General features: G+C 54.7%; 1 pseudogene across 1 annotated transcript in view; it reads left to right on the top strand.

Annotated features, from left to right (window-relative positions):
- LOC309603484 (olfactory receptor 6B3-like) overlaps nucleotides 1–6011 on the top strand; it is a 229030-nt pseudogene that overhangs the window by 118718 nt on the left and 104301 nt on the right. The window lies entirely within an intron of this gene.

Raw genomic sequence — 6011 nt, 5'->3', positions numbered from 1 at the left:
TGAGGGCAGTAGAGCTCAGGGCAATGTGTTAGGGAATGGGACTGGAGGGAGCTTTCACTGGTGCCCGCCCTATTTGGCCACTCTGAACAGGTTTATGGGTGAGTTTTTCTGCATGGCCATTTTTGCCTCCTCCTGCTGGGCTCAGGGCCTGCACTGGGGGAATGGCCAGCCCTGCTCGACCTCTCTCCTTGTCCAGACCCTGGCAGATCCTGGAGCATGGATGTCTGTGAAACCCCACATGGGGTGTGGATAGGTCTGGTTAGGTTCCAGGACCTGGAGGAGGCTGTTCTCAAGTAGGAGGAACAGAAGGGGGACAGGGCACAAAGCGATGTTGTCCTGGTTTCAGCTGGGATAGAGTTAATTTTCTTCTTAGTAGCTGGAATAGTGCTGTGTTTTGGGTTTAGGATGAGAACAATGTCAATAACACACTGATGTTTTGGTTCGGGTTAAGTAGTGTTAAGTTGTTGCTAAGTAGTTGCTAAGTAGTGCACACACTGGTCAAGGACTTTTCAGCTTCCCATGCTCTGCCAGGTGCAAGAAGCTGGGAGGGGGCACAGCCAGGACAGCTGACCCAGACTGGCCAAAGGGCTATTCCATACCATGTGACGTCATGCTCAGTATACAAGCTGGGGAAGAAGAAGGAAGGGGGGGACGTTCTTTGTGATGGTGTTTGTCTTCCCAAGTAACCATTACATGTGATGGAGCCCTGCTTTCCTGGGGATGGCTGAACACCTGCCTGCCCATGGGAAGGAGTCAATGAATTCCTTGCTTTGCTCTGCTTGTGCGCACAGCTTTTGCTTTACCTGTTAAACTGTTCTAATTAAGTTTACTTCAATTATTAAACTGTTCTTATCTCTAACCCTTTTCCTCTTCTGATTCTCTCCCCCATCCCATGGGGGGAAGTGAGCGAGCGGCTGCATGGTGCTTAGTTGCTAACTGGGGTTAAACCACGACAGTCCTTTTTGGCACCCAACGTGGGGCACGAACCCATGACCCTGGGATGTAGAGTCTCATGCTCTACCGACTGAGCTCATGGAGATCACGCAGGAGAATCTATTCCTCACTCCGGATACATGCTTTGCCGTTGATATCACTCCAGGGTTCTGGCTATTGCTGAACACTGCTCGCAGAGCATCAAGGCTTTCTTTCTCAAACACCCCCCACAGAAGACAGTAGGCTTGGGGGGGAGGGGGGGGGCAAGAAAATGGGAGTGAAGACAGCCAGGACAGCAGACCTGAACTGACCCAAGGGCTGTTCCATACCAAAGGATGTCGTGCTCAGCGATAAAACCTTGGCAAAAGCAGGAGGAAGGGGTGCTGTTCGTTGTTACGGTGTTTGTCTTCCCAAACCAGTGTTGTGTGTGCTGAGGCTCTGCCCCCCAGCAAGTGGCTAAACATCTGCCTGTGCCCGGGAACTGGTGCATGAATTCCTCTTTTTGCTTTGCTTGCACACATAGCTTTTTCTTTTCTTATTAAGGTGTCATTCTCTTGATCCATGAGACTTTTCTCCTTCCTCTATTTTCTCTCCATCCTCTAGGAGAGGGCAGTGAGTGAAAACCAGGGTGGGTCTGGCTGAGGTCAACCCACCACAACAATCATAACCTACGCTCCAAGCGGGGCCTCACCAAGCGTTGTGTCTGAACAGCCCAGTCCTGCCCTCCATCTCCATTAATCGGCATGGGAACTGCGACAAGGAGCTCCCATGTAGGTGCCTATTCTGTGCCCACCAGCATACCTAATGCAAGAGGAATCCCACCTCCTGTTGGTTTGTGTTGTGCATGGGAGGGAGCTAAGTCCCTTTTTAGCCCCAGGACTGCAAACCCACAAATGAGATGCGACTATTGACTAATCTGCATCCCTTCCCTCAGCAGGGGTAACGCAGATCCCTCCTTGTCACTGTCTAGGTGTCCTGTCTCATGATGGGACAAGGAAAGGTGATTCTCCTGCCCAAATCTTTTCCTGATAGGAGAAATGACAGTGCTGGGAATAATTGTGTCTCTGCAGCTGAGGGAGGGAAAAAAAGTGTTTTCATTCAGCCTGTTTCCCAGCAGGTTCCCCTGCAGCCCCAGGGACACCTGGAGGGAGCCCAGAGGGGCAGAGAAAGTGGTGCCTTGGGCTGGGCCTCTGCTGCTGAGCTGGGCTGGGCTCCTGGGATGGAGGGAGCTGATGGCAAGTCGGCAGCGCTGCAGAGATACAGCTCTGCCCAGGAGCAGCTCCTCTGCAAAGCGCAGCAGGGCTGAGGGCACTGCCTGCAAGTGCTGGGAGGAGAGGAGTGAGGCAGAGAGACTGTAAAGGCAGTGTGGAGTGAGAGGATGGTGAGAGTTCACTGCATGGGAGAGATCTTCACAGCCCTCTGCATGGTAAGTCCCTGGCTGCAGGACAATGTGACTGATGTTCCTGGAGGGATATCCAAAGGCTGCTACATCCCACAGCCTATGGGATCATTCAGGAGGACTCTCTCAGTTTCCCTAGGGGTTAAGGAGGAGGACGTGCTGCAGAAGAGGACTTCTGTGCTGCACCTTCAGAAAGAAAAGGCAATACAGCTGCCGCCTTCTGGGGTTTTGAAGATCGGTGTGCACCTGTGTGTGCCCAGGGCTGTCCTTCAGAGCAGGGTCCCTGCACCCCAGGGGGCTGTGCACCAGGGCAGGGACTCTGCCGTCTGACTGGGTCAGCCCTCAGCCTGCCCGGGGAGCTCCCTTCAAAGCTGTGGGGAGAAGCTGTGGGTGGAAGCAGGGCAGGATCCCTCTGCTGTCCAGAGGGTGCAGCGTGGGTCAGGGCTGCTCAGACTTCTACATCACCCAGAGGACATTTGCAGAGGGACATTCTAAAGATGGATGTCAAGGAAGGGGATTGTCTGAAAGGAAAGAAATCTGTGCTTTGAGTTTATCCACTCTTGATAGGCTGGGTGGGCAGTGAGAGATAGGAATTTATTTCTCTGCTCTGGAGTAGGCAATGAGACCCCAGTTCTCACTAGGACTTCTCTGAGCTGTTGCTTAGCCCCTGCACACACAGAGATGCCCCTGGGCAGTGCCCTGCTGCCAGGAGGTGCCTGCAGGGCAGAGCTGAGCACACAGCAGGTGGGATGGGCTCTGTGAGCATGAAAAGGGAGAAGATGTGGGGATTCAGGCATCTCCCTGCCACCCCCTGCACTGCAGATGCTTTCCCTGGAGCAACCCCCTGGTCTCCTCACTCACAGACCAGAGCCTCTGTCCTTAATGGCATGGAGACTTGGCCATGGGTTGCCTTCCCATCAGCCTGACGACCAAAGAGAGTTAAAATTCAAGGGTCTGACTGTGTCTCTTTCTCCTGCCTGCCCTGGCAGGGCTCCTTTGGCATGTTCTCCTCTTCTCCCTGCCACCCTTCTCCTCACTGTTACACTCACTGATGTGGGGGGTGAGGATTCAAGTGCAGCTCAGACCCCAACGCTGCGTGTGCTGTCATGCACATATGGCCATGGAGGAAAAGCATGCAGCTCGCACCCTGTTCACCTGTGGGGCTCTGGGTACTGCAGTGTGTGCGGCTGGCAGGGATCTCACCCTCCCTTCAGGACATAACAAATTCAGGAGAGTTGACTCTGTCCTTGGGAGGTCCTGCTGGGCTGCAGGCTGCCCTCCCGTAGGGCACAGCTCTCCCAGGGCATCTCTGTGCTTTGCAGGAGCCCCATGGAGAAGACACCTCGGTGCTAAGGCCATTGAAACGCTGCTAGGCGACTGCATGTGGGCAGCTGTCATGAGCCCTCTGTGTCCCTGGTTGGGAGGGCAGAGCTGAGATCCTCCTCAGGTACGATGAGATGGGGTGAGGGGTTTGGAGATCTGCACTTGGAAACTGGATTCCTCTGCTCCCAGCACTGGCGTGTTTTTTTGGGGAGAACACCCGAGTGCGATAGTCGTCCAGGTGGAAGAGCTGCCAGCACAGGGCAGCTGAGAGCAGGGCTGATGGACAGAGCGGCTGTCCTCACTCTGCACTAAGGGACAGTCCCTGTGCCCAGTCTCTGCACCCACAAGGTTTCCCTTGCAGTGCAGCAGAAATGCCAGGCATTGCTGCATTCAAACCACTCCTCAGCTGTGCTGGGGCAACTAGAGCAGAAGGCACAACCCAAACTCCCCACAGCTCTGCTCTGCAGTCAGGTGAATTGGGAGCCACAATACTGAGAAGCTCTTTGATATCACAAGTAGATTTAATCTGTGGTCACCCCGAGTTCCTGTTTACTCACTGCTGTAGGGCAGGACTGAGTCCTTCAGAGCCCCCAGCAGAGTCTCCTGCTCCCTGGGGCACCCTCAACCAGCACCAACCACAGCTCACCAAAGCTCTTCCTGAAAAGTGAAAAGCAGTTGGAGGGGTTTCTATAAGAAAGTGAACAGATTTTTCTGAAAGCATTCTGCCCTAACTTCTCCCTTCCTTTACCTTCTTGAACAGATCCCCATGCCCAGAGGGACAAAATGTCTAACAGCAGCTCCATCACCCAGTTTCTTCTCCTGGCATTTGCAGACACACAGGAGCTGCAGCTCTTGAACTTCTGGCTCTTTCTGGGCATCTACCTGGCTGCCCTCCTGGGCAATGGCCTCATCATCACTGCTGTAGCCTGTGACCACCACCTCCACACCCCCATGTACTTCTTCCTCCTCAGCCTTTCTTTTCTTGACCTGGGCACCATCTCCACCACTGTCCCCAAAGCCATGGCCAATTCCCTCTGGGACACCAGGGCCATTTCCTATGCAGGATGTGCTGCTCAGGTCTTTCTGTTTGTCTTTTTGATGTCCGCAGAGTATTGTCTCCTCACCATCATGGCCTATGACCGCTACGTTGCCATCTGCAAACCCCTGCACTATGGGACCCTCCTGGGCAGCAGAGCTTGTGTCCACATGCCAGCAGCTGCCTGGGGCAGTGGGTTTCTCAGTGCTGTGCTGCAGACAGCCAATACATTTTCACTCCTCCTCTGCCAAGGCAATGCTGTGGACCAGTTCTTCTGTGAAATCCCCCAGATCCTCAAGCTCTCCTGCTCACACTCTTACCTCGGGGAGGTTGGGCTTTTTGTGGTTAGTGTCTTAGTCGAAGTTGGTTCAGAAGTTCTGGTTTTAAAAGAGCTCTTCTTGGTGCCCAATGGCAATGGAGATGGTCCATGAGCTCCCCATTAAGTCCTCAGATTGCTGCACATATGACAGGACTGATGGCATGTACCAGAGTCTCTGGAAATGAATTTGGAGGGCTCAGGAGAGGATTGGGAGTGCAAGACACCTGAGGACTGCCTGGGGACCCCCAGGGCCAGGACACTGGTGCTGTCCTGGGGAGTGGGGCTGGTGGCAGCAGAGGAGGGGGCAAATTCAGTCAGGGCTGGGGCTCACCTACTGTATGATTTCAGGAGAGCCAGAGAGTGCCTAGCCTCTGTTTCCTCATGGCCTTGTGGTCAGCAACAGCCCTGGGGCTGATGGGGAGCCTGAACCCCGCTGTCTGTCCCCCAGCAGCTGCTGCGGCCTTCAGCGGGGCTGGGGCTGTGGGGTGAGTGCCCAGAGCTCTGCAGCAGCCTGCGCTGGGCAGTGCCATGGAGCCAGCCCAGGCTGGGCTGCTGGGCTGGGCTGGGCTGGGGAGAGGGCAGGGGAGGTGGGGAGAGGTGGGGAGGGTCTGGGCTGGGCTGGAAGGAGCCCGGGAAAGAAAAAGGCCAGTGTAGAGTTAAGGTGTGTGAGTGTGCAGGGTAGGGGCAGCCAGCACTCCCAGTGCAGAGCCAGGTGTCATGGTGAAGGAAGCAAGGCATCAAAGGTGCAGAAGAGAGGGGCCTGGTCTGTGCCATGTGTCCTGAACACCCCAGGGAAGATGCTGCAGGAAAATTGTCCCAGACAAGTCCCACCCACCGGCCATTTCCATCTCTGGCCATACACCCCAGCCCTGAGGAAGGACCTTCGCTGCATGGTCACTGACATCGTCCTCTGGTGCTCAGTGATACTCAACTCCATTGCCATTATTAATCAAAAGGGAAGCATTTTCCGACTGGACAGTCATGACTCACCAAATCCCACA

This window comes from Platalea leucorodia (genome assembly GCF_965183815.1).
Source record: "Platalea leucorodia genome assembly, contig: HAP1_HAP1_SCAFFOLD_102, whole genome shotgun sequence".
Taxonomy (NCBI): Eukaryota; Metazoa; Chordata; class Aves; order Pelecaniformes; family Threskiornithidae; genus Platalea; species Platalea leucorodia.
Note: the sequence above shows the minus strand (reverse complement) of the source record. Positions and strands in the feature narration are given on the sequence as shown.